At 40.6% G+C, this 19,486-nt stretch overlaps 1 protein-coding gene across 2 annotated transcripts in view; it reads right to left on the bottom strand.

Moving 5' to 3' along the window:
- Positions 1-19,486, bottom strand: part of pot1 (protection of telomeres 1 homolog) — an 87,396-nt gene that overhangs the window by 11,403 nt on the left and 56,507 nt on the right. The gene's annotated exons all lie outside the window — the stretch shown is intronic.

Raw genomic sequence — 19,486 nt, 5'->3', positions numbered from 1 at the left:
TGCACCAAACTTACAGTCAAGAGTGATGACAAGTCATTCAGACGCTGCTCAAAAGGACTTGTTTGTTTTTTTCTTCTTCTTCTTCTTCTTCTTCTCAGCTCCGTCACGACGAGCCTGCAGCCGACAGAAATCTGTCCTCGCTCTCATCATCAACAAACGCTTCAATGATCGAGTGTCAGGGGGGATTTAATAAATGAAATCTCTAACAATGTTTTTATATGACATGGTTCAGTCAATATTAGACCCAGATAGACACAAATATCTGGACTTTTCACTGCATTAGAGGCAGAAGAGTGACTCAAAGTGAATCCTCTATAATCCACGGCTTCTTTTAAATCATTTTTTTTTCCCTCGGTGAAGTTTGAGCCAGTGTCAGGGTGGATTAACAGCTGATCTCCTGAGGCCTCTCCTCCTCCTCCTCCTCCTCCTCCTCTAAAAAAAATCCACACCAGGAGCTGAGAGGAGATGAACTGGGAGGACTGGAGACACTGCCACTACTGCCACACTGAAGCCTTTTAAGCATCTCTGGAATGATCCTTTTATCTAGAAAATATTTCCCCACATAACAGGATGTTACTTTGAAAGCTGACGAACAGGAGAAGCTCCATCGTTTGTGAGACTTCAAAGACAGACGGGAAAAATGAAATTCATTTGGTTTTTACTTCCATTGTGTTATGATCTGAGAATATTTAAATGAAATGAATGCATTTCTATATTATTTAAACACTGAACAAATGTTGGTTGACTGACTGAAAGACAAACTCCAAACATAATCGCTGTTATTTTATAGCCATAAAACTCAACATGGCTGAATAAACTTCAGTGACAGATGACGCTTTGCCTCTTAGTTTGCTTTTAGACTGTTCTCATGGAGGAAATGACAGCACTGCTCCTCTGTGCAAAACAACATGTGTTTACGTTCTGACAAGCAACCTCTTGTGATTGCATGAATGAAACCTCTGAAGCAAAGGAAGAAGAAGAAGAAGAAGAGTGATGTCTGTATAAATGAATCCGGGCTGCAGGTGGAAGTAGACCAGTCTACATCACTTCCAAACCCACATATATATATAGTATGTATGTTTATTTATGTATGTTTGGATGGTTTTGCCAAGAATATACGTCCAAGAGATCCAGTAAAAACTTTAAAACACAAGTTTGAATCGACTAAACTTACATTTTTCAGTGAAATTTAATCACTAGTCCAGTTTTTTACTGAGCTGTTCTGTCATCAGCTGCTCCGACAACAAACTGACACTCAGTCACAAGTTTCTGCTTCTTCATAAATCTCCATTAAATCCTCGTGTTTCAGTCTCATTCTGACCGATCAGGTACCGCTGAGTGATCCACCTACACGGGGCTGATGGTGAGATGATCTCTGTTAGCTTGGTGCTATAATGTTAGCACATTTCCTGGCTGAAATTCTACTTTTACTACTTTTTTAATAGCTTAAATTATGTTTAATTTGATTAAATTGATACGTTTTTTATGAGTTGAATCATAAACTAGCAGGTCGTTCCTGTTGGGAGGTCGGTCAGAAGTTGTGTTCATGTTATTTTTTCCTGTGACTGTGATTAAACCACTTTAACATCATATTAACATCTAACTGCAGTAATGATGGCGGCAAATAAATAAGCATAAATCAGCTGCCGGGCTCTTCAGGTGTATTTAGAACCAAAGTGAATTAATTTGCACAACTTTGAAAGGTTTGGTAATTACACATGTAGCAGCAGGAACAAGATACATGGAGAGCATTTGTTTGTACAAAACCATCTTCCTGTTACACTACGTTCTGATTTCATGCTGGATGATGAAGGTTCAGGTTCATCTACCTCACCTGCTGCTACAGACCTCCTGATGACTGACTGTGAAACTCAATTATGTGAAGCAGTTATGTTATCAGACAGACTCTCTGATGTGAGCAGTGAAATATATATATGCTTGGAGATATGAATATATACTGGATAGCCAGTAACTGCTCAAGAAAGAAAAAAAGTATCATCATTAATTAGTGTTTGTAAAACAGGCCATACTTCCTCTACATGTATTGATCATATATATACTACAGTCTCTATACCAGCAGGTTATTATTGTATTTTCAGGGGATTAAACACTAGTTCAAACCATAGACTGTATAAAAATATGGACGTAGTTACCGTGACGACACCCGTTGGTTTCTGAGGAGCAGTTTTGAAGCTCAAAGCGAGCCGCTCCGGCCGTCGCCATCTTGGCAGTGCGTGACGCTGCCTAACTCCCAGCCAATCAAAAATGGGCAAAGAGGCGGGGCCGAATGGCTGAAACAAGCCACCTAGCGGCTGGTGGACCTGTCACTCAAAGCAGCCATGTCCTTCATTATGCAGAACTTTACGGCTTAATAAAATTTAAACAGGTGAGTTATAATAAAGTTCACCCCCGTACAGTTGTCATGAAAGAGGAAATTAGCTACAGAGACCAAAACCGTTGTTTGTACCAGGCTGTAAACATGTTTATTTCTGCTGTAAAGTTGGACATTTTAACATGGAGGTCTATGAGGATTGACTCGCTTTTGGGGCCTCAAGTGGTCATTCAAGGAACTGCAGCTGCCACTAAATTCTACACACTGCACCTTTAAATATATCCAAAACTAAAGGTATCGTTTCTAAGCCTAAACTGGATCTATTTATATCTGGTGAACCAGTACAACAGGTGGACAAAGCTTCATTTCTGGTCCTAGACATTAACAGTCACCTTTCGTTGAAGTTTTTTTTGAAAGCTATGCGAGTTGTTTTCAAGGGGAAATTACAAACAGCCTAATTTGTCATTTAGATATAAGAATAAATAACAAGACTATGGAAAAACCGAGGCATGGATGTTAAACCTTATATGAGTCATGTGTTTAATAACGTCTATCTTTCTTTTAAATAAAAACATAGTTTCCATGCAGCTAAATGTAATTCTATGGTGGCTTTGTAACGTGTCAACATGGCCAGAAGCAGCACCTTCCTCTTTTCCTTTTGGGAGTCTCTTTTCATTTCAGTTCTCTTCATTTTCAGCAGCACTTTCTAAATATGTAGAGAAAAACATGCTATTTGAATAAGAATCATTATTAAGATCATTTAAATCCCACTGAGGCAGGAAGCAAACAATAAAGACCAAACAGCCAGTACTTCTGTTTGCAGAATCCTGCACTCTTCCCGGGTTTCAGTTTGTCTCCGGGGAGACCTCGGTGTTTAGAAAAACGAGACACAAGAAAACAGCCGTAAGTACTCTGGGGGTCTGGCTGTGTTTTCTCAGAGCTACATGAAGAGAGTTTAGCAGAATTTACCACAGCTTGTGTTGAGAAACAGGTGTAGAGAGAGCTGAGTGGGTGACTAATGCTGGGGGAGGGAGGAGAACACCAGAGGACGGATGCAGACGGCGGGACGGTCGAGCTTCCTGTCTGTATTCACATATTAAATAATCCTCTGCAGCAGGTCCAGAGAGGCCAGGTGTGATTATAACAAGCTGAAAGTTTCAGAGGATCAAGGTCACAGTACGTCCTGAAGTACAGAAGCTATCTGAAGGTGGTTTAGTTGGAGCTGCAACATCTTCTGACTTGCCTGCAGCTGCTCTTTGTATCACAGGGAACATAAGTAACCAGGTTACTCAGAGAGAAACCAGGTTACGCAGGTAATCCAGGAGTGTGTAACCAGATTTGAACTCTGTTAGTGACAGAAGACGCTGCTTCCTGACTGTTTGTGTTGAGTGTGTCTGAATTTAACCGTTAAAAGTTCAGCAGTGGAACATACATACATCTACAGGCTACTTTTTTTGGTTTCAGTGTGGTTTTAACAGACAACATCACATCACCCTGATCCTGGCTTCTCTCCGTTGGCTTCCTGTTTGTTTTAGAATCGATTTTAAGATTTTACTGATCACTTTTAAAGCACGTCTGGGTCTGAAGCTCCAAGCTACATAACAGATATGCTGACCCCCGTACGAGCCGGCCCGCAGCCTTAGATCCTCAGGTGGGCCCTTCTGGGTGTTCCAAAGTCGAGGCTTAAACCTAAACCCGGGATTCCACCGGGCCCGTGTTGGCCCTATTCCACCGTGTCAGAAGCGGAGTGCCTTCACTGCGGGGAAGCCTTCCGCCATTTAAAGTCAGTTGCACTCCTACTACAGTAATTACAGCAGCCTAGTCAAAGCTTACAGAGTGCCTTAGGCTACCGTAATTACTGCAGTAGCAGGGCAACTAAACGGCCCAATTTTGTTAACTTGCTCAGCTTTCGTTGATTTGGTCATTTTCCTTGATCTTTGTGCTTCTGCTGTGGTTAATTAGGCTACGTAGTTAAATGGTTTCTTTATTCGTCTGTTTTAATTGCCTTTATTGTTGATATACGACCAGAAGTCTGCACGGGGTGTTTTATTTTGAAAATTGACCGGATGCTCAATGCTGTTTCTGTGTCTGACTTCCTGTCCAGCTCGATCTGCTCTGTGCTGCTTGACGCGGCTTCTGTAAAAAATAGACGAGGCGTCTATCTTTAGCGCAGCGGAGCGGAGAGCCGCCTCTGGGACGCTTCTGAAACGCGCCGCGGCGTGCCGGTGGAATTTGGGGGATAAAGTGCTTTTGCCATCAGGGCCCCTCGACTTTGGAAGGACCTGCCTGAGGAGATAAGGCTGCAGAATCAGTGACTTCTTTTAAATCACTTCTTAAAACTTTACAGACTTGCTTTTATGTGATGTTGTCTTTTGAGCATCTTTCTTTTAAACTTTTTTTAACTTTTCATCTTTCTTTTAAACTTTTTATCATCTCTTTATTGTCTTTCTTTGACTTTGGCCGCCATCTTTTTAAGGTCAGATCTGTTATTGTTTTCTGTTTCATGTCTTTGCTTTTGCTTTGTCTGTCAAAGCACTTTGTAAACTCTGTTTTTAAAAGGTGCTATATAAATAAAGTTATTATTATTATTATTATAGTTTCAGATTTTGGATGCAGTTATTTTTAAATACTTGGACGCATGGCTCTGTGTAATGATCTCTTCTTTCTGTCTGCAGTCTGTTGTTATGCACATGCGTAACAGAAGCCGATTACACACCCTGATTATGGGAACCGGGTTTCTTGTTTTCTGGAGAAAGCCGACTGTAGCTCGGTTACTTAATTGCATGTAAGTGCTCTGATGATTAACGTAAGTGTGGCTCGGAGGAGGATTTAAACACAACCTCTCTTTGTTCCTTTGATAAGTGGACATGATGACAGAGATAAAACAGATTCCTGAGTGTTCCTGTAGAGATGATGACTGACTCCTCGGTGTCCACGTATTTCCCTTGTGCACAAAGTCTGGTCCATAAAGTAGACGGTAAATGGCTGCGTTTATATAACACTTTTATCCAAAGCACTTTATAATGCTTGTGCTGATCATTCACTCATACACTGATGGCAGCAGGCTACCATGCAAGGTGCTGGCACAACTATCGGGAGCAATTTGGAGTTCAGTAACCACTGACCTTCTGATTACTGGACAAGCCGCTCTAAACCTCCTGAGCCACCGCCAGCCCCATAATGGGTTCCCCCACTTTGAAGTGGCTGAACCTGATTGGCCCTGCTCTCGTGGTGGCTGAACGGGAACAAATCCCTGCAGCCAGGTTCCAACATCCAGTGGAAAACCTTCCCAAGAGGAGCAGAGACTGTTTCTGTTATCCTCACGCAACCGTTCACAATCTGTCCATTGTTTCCAGTGATTCAAATAGATCTGCTGTTGGGCACATTGACAAATATTTCCACCCGGCGGAGAATCAATCGACTAATCAAGAGACTGGTTGGCAGGTCTGGACACTGATTACAGTACGACTGGGTGCTGAACCTCAATACCTGCAGGCTGCAGACTGAAATGTGTCTCAGATCACTGAAAACTGTCAAGTACCAAAAACTCATTGATCAAAATCTTGATAATCTCGTTGGCTTATTATTTAATCAGATATTTACTGATTTAAACCTTTTTTTTTTTGCAGTTTTAGTCTGTATTTTGTTCAGCAACGTTCTCCTACAGCTGCTTGTGTTTAGACAACATTTACCATTTGACAACTTTGGCTTCTTTCATTGAATGAAAAAGGATTTTTGAATAAAAACATGTTTATAATTTGCGAAACAAGGCATCAAAAAGGGACAGTTTTGGTATCTAAAGTATCGTACTGACACTAATCCTACATTATTAAGTTTGAAACAGGGCGACTTGTTCTCAGTTACTATTAGTATCGTATCCAGTATCAATATATTCCCACCTCTGGTCAAAGTATTGATCTTAAACACATCGAGTGTAACTGAACTAAAGCAGGTGAATGGTGTTTTTATTTTTTCATATTGTAGCCTATTAAATACACATTATGTGTACTTTGAGCATCTCAGAGTGTCCTTGAATGCATCGACAGGAGGCTTCTTTGGTTCTTCATTTGTAACTGCAGGGAGTTTTAAATATCCGACATAAACGCCACAGACATACTTCATAAACTTCTTTAAAAGTACAGAAATTACAGTGCAGCATAATTTGTCTCCTTTTCCTCCACTTTCTGTGTGACGTTAGGAATATTTCCTTTTTAAAAAGGAATAAAAAGCCCAGGAAGGAAGAGAAAAAAATCACTTCATAGCCCCATCATTACTAAGACTGTTGGCATAGCAACCAGCAGCAGGAGAAGCAGCGGCGTGGTTTGAGAGCTTTGTGACCGTTTTTTTTTTTTTTTTTGAGCTCTTTGACCAATAAGATCACTCAGCTGAGACTACACTTAGTATAATGGGCACATTATCACCGTCAGCGTGTGCACAGGGGTGTTCAGGGACGGGTAGAACACACCGGACCACTGAGAGCAATCGGCCCGTCTGACAGAAAAATGGCTCCCTGCAGCTTCCCCTCAAAAACAAACCATTTTCTTCTTAAGAGAGGCTGAGGGAACAGAGCGGAGCAGCCTGTGGCGGCTTCTGAAACTACTTGATCTGTATGAAAACTAAACACTCTACCGCCCGACAGCAAAGACGCCGATGCTGCTGTCTCATGGTGTTTGTGCTGCTCGGCTGCTCAGTAAAAAAACAAACTAACAAAAAAAAGCCACGGCTTCTCGTTGAGCTGAGGTTCAAGAAAGCAGCCAAAAAAAACCCCAAACTGGTGCCCCTTACTGGGAGGAAGAAACTGTTCATTTCACACCGACTTCCTCACGGAGCAGCAGGGGACGAGCTTTAAAAGCCAGTCAGAAACACAGCGACTCAACAGAGAGGCTCTTTGTGCTGCTAAATCAACTCACTTTACATTAAATACCTCAACTGCCTCTGCTTCTGAGCCTTCAATAAAACAATCAAGGACAGGAAATAGACTGTTTTTATTATTAAGAGATATTTTCATTATTACAGATATCAAAAGATACGTTTGATGTCATTTAGAAACAGAGTCTTTAGTCTGTAGTTAGTAGAAGATGGTTCAAACAATCCCTTCACTCATTAAAGGTGTAATATGTAATTATTCCATATTAAAATGTCTAAAAACAACTAGACCTATGTTAAATATGTTGTTGAGTTGTGTACTTACATTATCCCAAATGTTTCCAACAGTTTTCAAACCCAGAGAAATCTGTAATTTAATCAAAGTAACGGACCGTTTCATTTGGTCGCCTGTCGATGACGTCATACCTCCTCTACCAAAGAGTAAACACGCACAAGATGCATACGGCGGCGCTGTGTTTGTCCGCTACAATGGCGTCTACCAAAGAGTAACTTACACACATACAAGATAATACATCAGTGTTGTGGTTGTTCCACACAAACTGTTATAAATGGACTTTTATTCAGTTTTAAGACACATTTTCATGATAAATTTAGGTGGTTTTTAACTTTATCTTTTAGCCGGAAGAAGGATTTTAGTCATTGGACGTCTGGATCTTAAGTTATCAGAGAAATAAACTGGACAAACGTTAGCAGCAGCTCGGCTAACAGCCCCTCCAGGAAGTCCGGTGGTCACCAAACATCGTCGGAGAAATATTGATTTTTTAGGTGAAACAGCTTTAATTAATATTTTTAACGATTTTAATCTGCGTGTACATTTGTTCTGGAGAGGAGGAGACCTCTACAGGTAAAAACATCTCGAATGATGAACACTGGAGTAATCCTATCCCGATGAAGCTGGTTGTTTAACAACGAAGACAACAACTCCCATGATCCCTTGCTACTTCACACCGTCATCACACTCCGTCTTTTGTTATTGTTTCAATTGAGACGCCTAGCGGCTGAAATTACATGTTGTGCGTTTAAATATTATTGAGTTGTTAAAGCTGAGTAAGCCTAATAATAAGTAGAAGTGTAATAGTTTCTTCAGATATTAGCCGACGTGCTCTTTACTTCCACTATAAAACATCATCATTACATATTTTGTCCATCTGGAAGCTTCAAGTGTAAAACGTCCGGCTCACTACCTTCCGTATCTCTAAAACAAATTCAAGGGATCCTGTAAAAAAAAAGAAGCAATTTTTATGTGCTTATGTTAAAAAATGAGCCGTTCTCTGGAATATTCTGTATCGGCTTCAAAAAAGCTTCACTTTAATGGTTTTTTTGTCTTTCAGATGAGTCAAAAGAGGCTCCTTTGACTCTGATGAAGACACAGTAGTGTTGAAACATCGGTCTGTTTGTCATTATCAAAGGCTGCAAATCAATCAGCCTTTTCTCATCTGACCTGATTCAGCTGCTTTTTGTCTTCGTTGGCTGAAAAGTTGAGCTTCAAACTTTATTCTTAATCTTTGATCCTTGAAAGGTTCAACTCAGCTTTAAAGCAACCGTAGATAAAAAGTCCTTAAAGTGCTCAAATACAACGTCAGTGGATTCAAACTCACAACCTTCTTGTTGTTGAGACACAACTAACCACTACTGACCCTTAATACATATATAACACATTAGAAGCATTGCATTGCAGCAAAGATAGTGACATTAAGAGTTAAAAAACAACATTTTAAAAATATTAGAAGCAACAGGAATTAAAACTAATTTAGCTAATTACTGGGTTGTACTAAAATAATAATGTAAACAGGCCTGATACAAAACAATAAAGTTGATGTTATCAGGCCAGAACTTCTATATATTCTTCTCCATCTCTGGAAAGACGGGGTGCAAGGTGAGGGTCACATGACCAACAAAGCCGTAGGTTGTTTCATGTTGTAGCACCGCTACTGACTAGCAAGCAGGAAATAGTGCTTCAACCTGAATGAAACTCTCTTCATTTGAAAGTCATTTTATTTTTTGATGAAGTCGACCCAAATGCGACCCAGTCAGAATGAGCCCACGGTCCACTTGTGGACTGCGACCCACTAGTTGGGAACCACTGTATTAGGCTTTATGGTCAGGGTATCATCAGATAATTCGTAATTTATTTTTAATTCAAAAACCAAAAAACAAAAAAATGTTTTTGGTGTCAAATAAACCAATCAAACCAATCGGCCCGTTTTTTGGTTTTTGCCGAATCGTTTTATCTTTGTTCCTTTTTGGACTGAATATCCAGCAGGTCTGTGTTTGAAACCATTCACACACTAAAAATCACTGAGTTAAAATTTTACTCAGTTTGGGTCAGTAATATTATATATATATATTATATAATATGTCACCAACACAATACTGGTTTAATGTTGTTTTGACCCAGTTTTAGTGTTATTTTTTATTTTTCTGTTGCGTTATTGACCCAAACTAAAGCTTGTTATAATCTACTCTTTTTAAACTTACATGTCACAGTTTCTAATTGATTTTTAATAACTTGTGTGTCTTCTGAATGTCATCTGCGCGTCGTTTTGTACAAGAAACAAAACATTTGTGAGAGTTTTTAGCTGAAGCTTGTTGTGTGTAACGCTGGGTAAAGTTAACCTGATGTTGCTGCTATTGTTGTGGATATTTGAAGCACCTCAGTGGAGGAAAGTGGACACCAGCCTTTGATGTCTAAAAGCTGAAAAAGTTGATTGAAGTACTTGATCAAGGAGAAACTGAAACATCGAACATCGAAGTCATCTGCGACTCGGATGCTGTCTCTTTACGTTCTGTCCTCTGAAGGTCTGAGTCCTAGTCTTTATCAGCCTACAATATGAAAAATTAGTCTAATTGGTTCACCAGTTTCTAAACAAGGAACTGCATTTTACCCGTGTCAGTTAAGGTCACGTTGCATGGAACAGCAGATCTTTGGTGTGAATGTCTGACTGTGTCAATAGAATCGACGCATCCATCTATCTGTGTCGTCTAGGAAAGCCTCCTCCGACCTTGGTGACCATGGCGATGCTGATTTACCCTCAATCAGAGAGGTTTCTGCTTCCCCCGAAACATCACAGACAGCTGGAGAAGGAGAATATGTCCTCCTTCCTGCTTCAGAATTACAGCTTGAACCAGTGTAACCCCATCTGTAACCCCTAAAGATGGAAAATTCCATAACGCTATACTGACCCTGTCACGTCCTACCGGGACTTTTTCTGTTTTCAGTTTTAGGACTTTTTGAGGGACTCTTTCATTTGTGTTGCATTTGTTTCCTGGTTTTCATTAAATATATCTGCCTACCATCTCTGCGTTTGGGTCCACCTGCTCCGCTCACCCAGCTCCTTGACAGACCCAAACAGGGTCAGATTTGAACCCAGTGATTTTCAGTGTGTATTTGAGTTTAAAGTGAACAACCACGACGCCAGATCACATGATACAACTTTGAACTAGGGTCAGATATCTTCAATAAAACTGTCCCAGTTGGTGTGAAACTTCTTGGTGCTACTGAATTGTCTTGCTGTGATGTTGTTTATAACAGATTTTGCTCTCAATGAGACTTCCTAATGAACTAAAACTGGACTAATAATGAAGTAATCCTCAAACACTCAAACAATCTGTTTCAGCAGGAAGATTCACTGTGACATCAACACGACTAAACCACTGAACAAACAACTGGTTTATTGACTGTATTTTCTGGAAGAGTGTTCAGAGAAGATCTGTGCTGTAGGTCTCAGTTTTCCACTTCCTTATCTCATCTTCATGAATAATAGAAGGAGGTTGAGGCCACTGCGGAGTCAGATGGCCGCCAGGGAAGTCCCGTCCCTCACAGCGTTAAAAAGCAGCAGAATTTATTTATTACTCGAGCCAGCGAGCTTTACATTACATGAACATGACATCAGTTTTTTCTGATCAAAAGAAGAGACTTCCAATGAAAGCTTTTTAAAAACCCCTCTTCCTCAGATTCAGCATTAGACCCACTCACACTCTCACAACGATGAATCAGTCCAGAGCTGTATTATCTAAACAAATGATCTGTACATCTCCACACAGACGAGAGCTGTGTAATGAAGCGTCGGTGTGAACGTGGATCTGAACTCTCTGGGTTGTTTGTGTGATGCTCTGCTGCTTTCTACAACGCCGGCAGAAGCAGAAGCAGCATTTCTGTGTTGCGGTCGGTGGAGGATTTGAGCCCGCAGGGGCCGACGTGAAGTCTCATTTTCCTCCGAGCTGTGTTCACTAAACAGGAAACAGTGTGGGAGTAAAGAGCGTGCTGCATTGGTGCACGATCTCCCCCCCCCCCCCCCCCCCCCCCCAAAAATACATTCGATGACATGGAAATGTGCGCTCGGTCGACCATGAGTGCTAAAAATGAGATAATGAGCGGAAGCTTGTCGGAGCTGAAAACACACTGAGGAGGTCACGGTGACACTGTGAACACGAAAATAATCAATGGCTCAAACTTTCTCCACAATATTCCAGGATGTGACCATTAAAAGAAAACAAAAGGAGGCGGTGATGAAACATGACGGCTTAATCATAATGGGGCATGTAGATGAAGACCCTCCAGACTTCAATCATTACTTCAAGCCTGTGACATTAGTGATTTATGCGTAAAATCGTTGATATGTGGTCGCATTTTTTTTCTTCTTCTTTGGATAAAAATGCATGTTTGCCTGCAAATCCACATTATCAGGCCCACATATATATTCTGTATGCATGGGTGCAGATCTGTGTATGGACATGTTCCTACAAAGGTCAAGGTGTTGCTGAATCGTCCCCACTGATATTTCTACTGATCTCTAACGAACTTGTTATTTTAACTCCACATAACATGATTGGTAAGATCTCTGCAGAGCTGCCAGGGTTGTGTGCTCTCAGTGAAACAGTGCTATGATATATAAGAATGTTTGTGGCATTTTTGCTTTTAAAAAATGACCTAAACAATTTATCAATTATCAAAGTCTCCTGTATGTACGTTTTGTGTTAAATATCAATACCCTGCACTATAATTTCATATTTACGGACGAGCCCTTTAACCCCGAATGTCTGTTTGTCACTGACTGACTTAGTGATGAAGTTACACCATTGGTCAGCCGGTCCAGTGTTGGAGTTTCCCCATTGGCTGTTGCTCTTTCAAAATGAATCGGCGTGAACAGTTTCAATTACGTCCTCATGCGGCTCGTCTCACAAGGAGGCTCCGACACTGACAGGAGCACCAAGCCGCGGATGCAAAGAGACGCGACGGATCCATTTTACCAGCTTGCACGGCAGCTAGCGGCTAGTTAGCATGGCTAGCATCATTAGCATAGCCGTGCCATGCTGTGTGTAGCCCGTAGACTGTATAAAAATAAGGTGTAGCTGCAGTGTTTCCATTTTAACAGCTCCATGCTGGGCAGGTGACAGGTGTGTTTACAGTGTTTGTGTGCAACCAGACTAAAGACAGGTGCAGGTTCAGCAGGAAGAGAGAATGACGTAAGCAGGTAAACACCTCTGCTGGGAGAGAGAGAGACAGAGAGAGAGAGAGAGAGAGAGAGAGAGAGGAGGACTGAGACAGAGGGGAAGATCAATGGATGAATAATGAACGGTAGAGTCAGAAGAAACTGAGTATGTGGTGAGTGACTGAGGCTGGAAACACAAAAGACAAACTATGAGTCAAGAAATGTCTCAGAAACATCTGAATGATGCTCGGATGCTTTATGAGGTGAGTGAAATGATTCACTGTAATGTGATAGGATCACTGCCAAAAACAATTATCACAAACTCTAAACCTTCAGAGCTTTAACAGTCGTGGAGCTTAGAGGAAAGATTATTTTGGTCAACAAAAACAGTATAAAGTTCATGCTACAGTATAAATAACTGCTGCTTACTCATTCATTTCTATATTTGTTTGGGTCAAGGATCAGAAACACATCATGTCCAGATACATACTAAACTAAGATAGTGGACCTAGTAGATGTTACACCTGCTTAAAGGTTCCCGAGAAACAAAGCAATGCACCAACAAAGGCAGAGAAGAAGAAGAAGACTGCAAGCTAGTAACCATGGATGTAAACAAGGCAAGATTTAAACTACTTACAAAGAAAAAAAAATCAGCTTTGCAAATGTTTTATGAGGACGGAAATGCATCCGACATTTTTATTAGACCTCAGGGATGCACACAACGCTTTTGTTTGTTTAATAGAAAACTCCACAGAGCAGCTTTAACATCAACATATAAACATTGAAACAAGTCTTTCAAATGAAACGAGCAGATCTGTGGTTTGATCATGTGACTCTAGAACGACACACGACACAACGCTGTGGTTCAGGTCTGGTTAGGTTTAGTAAAGATCCTGGTTTGGGGTTAAAATGATCACTTTGTTAAGGTTAGAGAAACATGTGGTGGGTTAAAGTTATTACTTCCTTAAAGTTAGACCACCTTCGTCGCCATGGCTACAATAATAACCACGAGGTTAAGGTTAGGGGTTAGGGGGCAATCGTAATTACAGTGTTTAGAAAACTGTCCCAACTCATGGTTGTAAACAGGAAATGAACAGCGGTCTCCCGTGGCGACATCCACTGTTGGGTTAAAGCCTCCGTCCAGCCTCCTCCTCCTCTGAATGAGGAAACGTGTCCATGTATACGACAGGTTATAGATTTCAAGAAAAACCTGAATAAATGTGTGGAGAAATATAATGAACGCAGATGCTTCCACACAGGTGCTCTGCATGGTATAATTAAGGAATTAACATCCAGTCATGCTCTGTGGCCTGTATGAAAACACTGAGTAGGCCCAGTTTATTATGATTTTCTATTAAGATGGCAAGAGGAGAAGATCTAAGCGACTTTGAAAGAGGGTTGATTGTTGGGACGACGGATGGCAGCAGCTTCAGTCACAAAGACTGTTCAGCTCGCGTTTCAATAGGAACAGCATCTGCATTTAGATCTGTGGGAAAGACATCAGTAAATTGTGGTCGACAGCACATATTTGATGATTGTGATGCTCGTGCATTAGTGTGATATGTAAGAAAAAACAGAAGAGCAACTCTTCCTCAGGTGACTGAGAACGTAGCAGGATGTGATCAGACTGTCAGCAAGAACAGTCTGCCCACAATAACATAGAGAAGGATATAATAATAATAATAATAGTAATAAACTTTATTTATATAGCACCTTTCATAACATAAAATTAAAATTCTTGCTGCTGAGTTTTGACTGAGTTGCAGCCGATCAATGGTTTTATTTGGTAAACCAGTATAAAGTGCATTACGATAATCTAATTGTGATAAAACAAAAGCATGAGTGAGTTTCTTGGCATCTTCCAAAGTAAGGCAGGGTCTGATTCTTGCTATGTTTCTTAAATGATAAAAAGCTGTCTTTATAACATTGTGGACATGACTTTTAAAATTAAATTCAGAATCAAGGATAACACCCAAGTTTTTTACTTCTGGTTTAATCTGTAGAGAAGAACTTCTGTTTTATCTTTATTTAATTTAAGGAGGTTACCACTCATCCACTGTTTGATGCTCGAGAGGCAATCTATCAAAGGAATTTGGGCATCTTTGTCGTCTGGCACTACAGATATATATATAACTGGGTGTCATCTGCGTAACAATGAAAATTTACACCGTGGTTGCGAACAATTTCTCCAATCGGGAGCATATACAGGGAGAACAGTAGCGGACCAAGGATTGAACCCTGAGGAACACCAAAGAGAAAGTCACACTTGTCAGAGACAAGTGTACTTGGGAAGATGCCTGTCTCTGGGGAGCAGTTTACGATGTCCAGTACATCATAAATAAAACTATCTAAAACTTCCTTAAAAAAAGAAAGTGGGAATGGCATCGAGGGAGCAAGTGGAGGATTTCATCTGTGTGATGATTTTCCGGAGTTCTGCTTCACTAATTTTAGAAAAGGAGTATAGTAGGGTTGCAGTGTATAAACCCCTCATTATAACCATGAATGCACATTTGAGTTCAGTGGTGCAAAGACTATAGGTACTGGTCTACAGAGATGTGATATGGTCAGATGAGTCATCACCATCATATCCTCCACAGGTGGGTGAGTGCATGCGTGGCGTTCACCAAGAGTAGGTCCAGACCTGAATGCTTGACCCCTACAGCGAGGGGGTCTGGTGGTTCTGTTATGCTGTAAGGGCCATAGAATCTGACCAGCAACCCACATTAGCTTCCTGCTTAAGACTCCTTCTTATCTAACTTACAGACATGAACAGACGTCTTGTCCTGCAGCTTGTTGAACGAGCCACCAAACAAACATTCACTGCTAACATCAGTTAGCAGGCTAGTTATATAATTAGCTGCTCAGCTGCATCACATTAAACAGCATGTAAACATACAGATGGTGACAGATTAAAGGAAAAACTGGTCCACTGGTGGTTCTGTTATGCTGTGGGGGGGGGGCATTTTGCTGGCATGGTTTGGGTCCAGTTGTCCCCTTAGAGGGAAGGGTCACTGCTAATCAATACAAAGTTGTTGTGAGTGATCACATGATGTGTTAGACACCACATGAGGGAATATCTTTATGAAGGATGGTGTTCATCCCTCCAGAAGAGTTCAGACTCTTATTATACAATTAGCACCCAACAAATAAAAATATATAATTGTCAATCAGCTGACCAGATTTCCTCTAAAGCTGATGTGAACACCAACAACATGGTGAACAAACTACACATGCTGATCTGTTTATTCATTTTAGATGAATAGCAGCTTATTTCTGTGTCTGACATGTAATCGCTAATGCAAAAGTGTAAAATGTAAAAACCACGAGGTGCAATAAACCGTGCGCACACAGTATCCTGCATGCTCTCCGTCTCCTTTTACATGCAGATCAGTGAGTTTCTGCCGATGAAGGTGGCGTCAGACTGACAGGTTGACAGTTAAATGTGACATTTTGTTGCTTTGATTAAGTCTGCGAAAGGTTTCTTCCTTTCCTAAAGGGATAGTTTGGGTTTTTTGAAGTGGGGTTGTATGAGGTACCTATCTAGAGTCAGAGCCCCCACCCATCTACTGCAGCTAATACACTGACTCTGGATAAGTACTTCAAAAAAAATCTGAACTATCCCTTTAAACATCAAATAGATGTTTTATCGTGTGTGTATGTGTGTTTCCGTGGGAATCGATGATTGAGGAGGCAGCACTCCTCCTCCTCCTCCTCCTCCTTCTTCTTGCTTTCTTCTCAGCTTCTCTTTTCATCATAATGGGCTCCTTTCTCTCCTCTAATGGCCTTCTTCTCACAGAAATGCCTCAGTCAATTTCACACAATATCACCAACGATTCACCAGAGGAGCCTGGTAATTGGGGGAAATATTCCTGTTCAAACACTTCTTTAGTGGAAATTCTCTCAGTGTGTGTGTGTGTGTTGTATCAACTGACAGGTGTTAAGAGACAACTGTCAGGAAAATCCAATCAAAGAGGCATTTTACCAATGATCCATCAGTCTGAGCATTACTTACAGACCCTAAGTGTTTTGAATGGATTCCTCCTTTACCATTTAGACTTCCACTTAAGGTTTGTGTGACTGTGTGGATCCTCCTGTCAGCCGAATGTGATCTCTGATAACCAGTAGAGCCATTGTGGGAGAAGAACTTAAGTCAGTGAAGTAGGTTAAAGGACGGGTTCACAATGTTTCAAGCGTGTCTTAAACCAGCAGTCAGGTGTCCATAGTAACGGTGAAAGAGGTTTTCCTCGCTGTAATCATTCCTCCTGTTCATACTGGATATTAAAAGATCCTTCAAATGTGCTTTCAATGGAAGTGATGGAGGACAAAACCCACATTTAAAAGTAGATGTGAAGCTTATATGAGGCTTCAGCAGTCTGAGTTAGTCATATCAGGTGGATATCTGACACATTGATTGATGCCGCATTGATTCTACAGACTCTGAACTCTTCTGGAGGGATGAACATCATTCTTCATCTGGTGTTTTGATGATGATGGTGGTGGTGGAGAACGCTGTCTAACACGTCGGTCCTAAATCTCTCATAGATGTTCAGCTGGGTTGAGATCTGGTGACTGTGAAGGTCGTAACATATGATTCACATCGTTTTCATACTCATCAAACCATTCATTATCATCCTGGAAGAGACCACTCCCGCTTATCATTTTAAGGTGCAGAGTTGTGCGAGAATGATCATGTGCTTTGTTGTGTTTTAGGAGGCCCACTCCTCTCTTTCCATTCTTGTTTAGGCTCAGATAAGGTAACATCCTGGCTCTGGGAGTAAACAGGACAGGTTAAAGGGTCAAAAGAGCTCTTGCCTTCCTGTTTCCTCGGGAGATGTGGCTCTTATATAGTATACACGGACATGTAAATGTTTACCTCAGGGCTGTTTGCCATTGGTTGTGATCTACAAGCTTGTATGATTTGACCAGTCACAGATCATTTTTCTGTTCCTTCTCTCGCTATAATAGAATAGATACAAATCTTTGTGTTCTGTCTCTTCTTTTAATCTTCAACCCAGCAGTGTTTCGTGTGTTATTTCATATGTGCGTTTAGTGTTTTCAGACAATTTCCACAACAGGTGATCAATCACTCACAACAACTGTGTATTGATTAGCAGTGATTCTTCCCTCTAAGAGGACAAGTGGACCCAAACCATACCAGCAAAATGCCCCCCCACAGCATAATAGACTCCCTCACTGTAGGGGTCCAGCAGATCAATAACTGAACTGATGTGGTTTCTGCAACATAATAAAGAGTTGGAAGAACATCTGGTAATTATTATACCAACATGAAGCTACTATACAACCTCACTGAACAGAGAATATCGATTCTAAAAGACTAACATCATTTCCTGCAAAAAAACATCTTTTTCTCTATTAAGGAGCAACAACAGAATCTAAATTTAACCTGAACTTCATTTAATTTTTACACCTCAGCTGAGAGTTTTCACACACCTGATAGTCTTCTACTGATACAGAAAATCAAAGACTCTCACTTCCATGTTTTATCTGAATGTCTATGTCTGTATCTGTTATCTACGTCTGACTTCACACTCAGCCAGAAGTAAACAGATGTAACTACACAGATGTGATCACACCCCAAACACACAGATGACACACTGGGATAAAACACATCACAGCCAATATCATAACTAAATCACCAAAATAACATTTCAGTCTCACTGTAAACTGCATTAATACGACTATACAGATAGAAACAAAGCCAGACCTACAGTATTGATTCTTATCTATAATACAGCAGCATGCAGCAGCATCAGGGAGGCATCTGATCATCTGCAGCATGAACATCCAACCAGACTCATAAAGATCTATCTTCTGCAACAGATGGTCTCTGATGTCAACATCATGGAGTCAGTCTGGGATTAACATGAAGAGACAGAAGCAGCTGAGACGCCGAAATCCACAATAGAAGAAGAACTGTGGCGACTTCTCCAAGATGCAGGAACAACCGACCTGCCGAGAACCTGAAACACTGAGGAGAGCTGCTGCTGTTTTAAAGACCAAATATTGATTTACTTTAATTTTCTGCTGTTTACTCGACTCTGGATCAAGTTAACTGATCAATAAAAACCATTCATGGCATTATTGTTGAAAGCTAAGTTTATTTGATCTTTTGGCTCCTAAAACTGTTCTTTTTGGAAGTTATGTCACTGCTTGTGATGCTACATTCACTTCCTGTTTACATAGTTGGTGCCTTCTTATTGGACAGTGCTACAGACGTTTCCTAGCAACAGATTTACACATTACTAAAGTGTTTACTTGCTGTGGTATTTCATAAGTTATAATGGTGCAACCTAAACCACTATTGTTAAACCAGTTAATGGTTACTAATAACTTACTGAACACAGTCCAGGTCCTAACCGACACACTAGAGCGCAATAATCATTTCATTATAACAATATTAGCGGATATTTCTCCAAAATCGATAAACAGTATATAACAAAACTGAGTACATCTCTGTGCAATATCACTAAAATGTTACATGATTCAAAACTGTATCATCTTACAATAACTGTAGTATTTTTAGGGTGGAGTGTCGGGTAATTTGATCTCATTTGTAATTAAAAACAGGTTAAATAGACTAAATTGAAAATACAGGCCTCAATACAACAGAGGTGAGAACACCTGTGACCACTGAAACAAAATGATTACACCTGTTATTTCCAATTCAGACTAACTGTCTGAAGGAGATCATTAAAGAAGCTGTGAACAACATGACTCTCTCAGTCTTGTCCTGGATTGTGTCTAATGCTACACGAACAAGTAAGAAACCAGATTGTGAGACTTCATGAAGATGGGAGAGGGTACAAGATCCAGA

The sequence above is a fragment of the Thunnus albacares genome, chromosome 7 (genome assembly GCF_914725855.1).
Source record: "Thunnus albacares chromosome 7, fThuAlb1.1, whole genome shotgun sequence".
NCBI classification, from domain to species: Eukaryota; Metazoa; Chordata; class Actinopteri; order Scombriformes; family Scombridae; genus Thunnus; species Thunnus albacares.
Note: the sequence above shows the minus strand (reverse complement) of the source record. Positions and strands in the feature narration are given on the sequence as shown.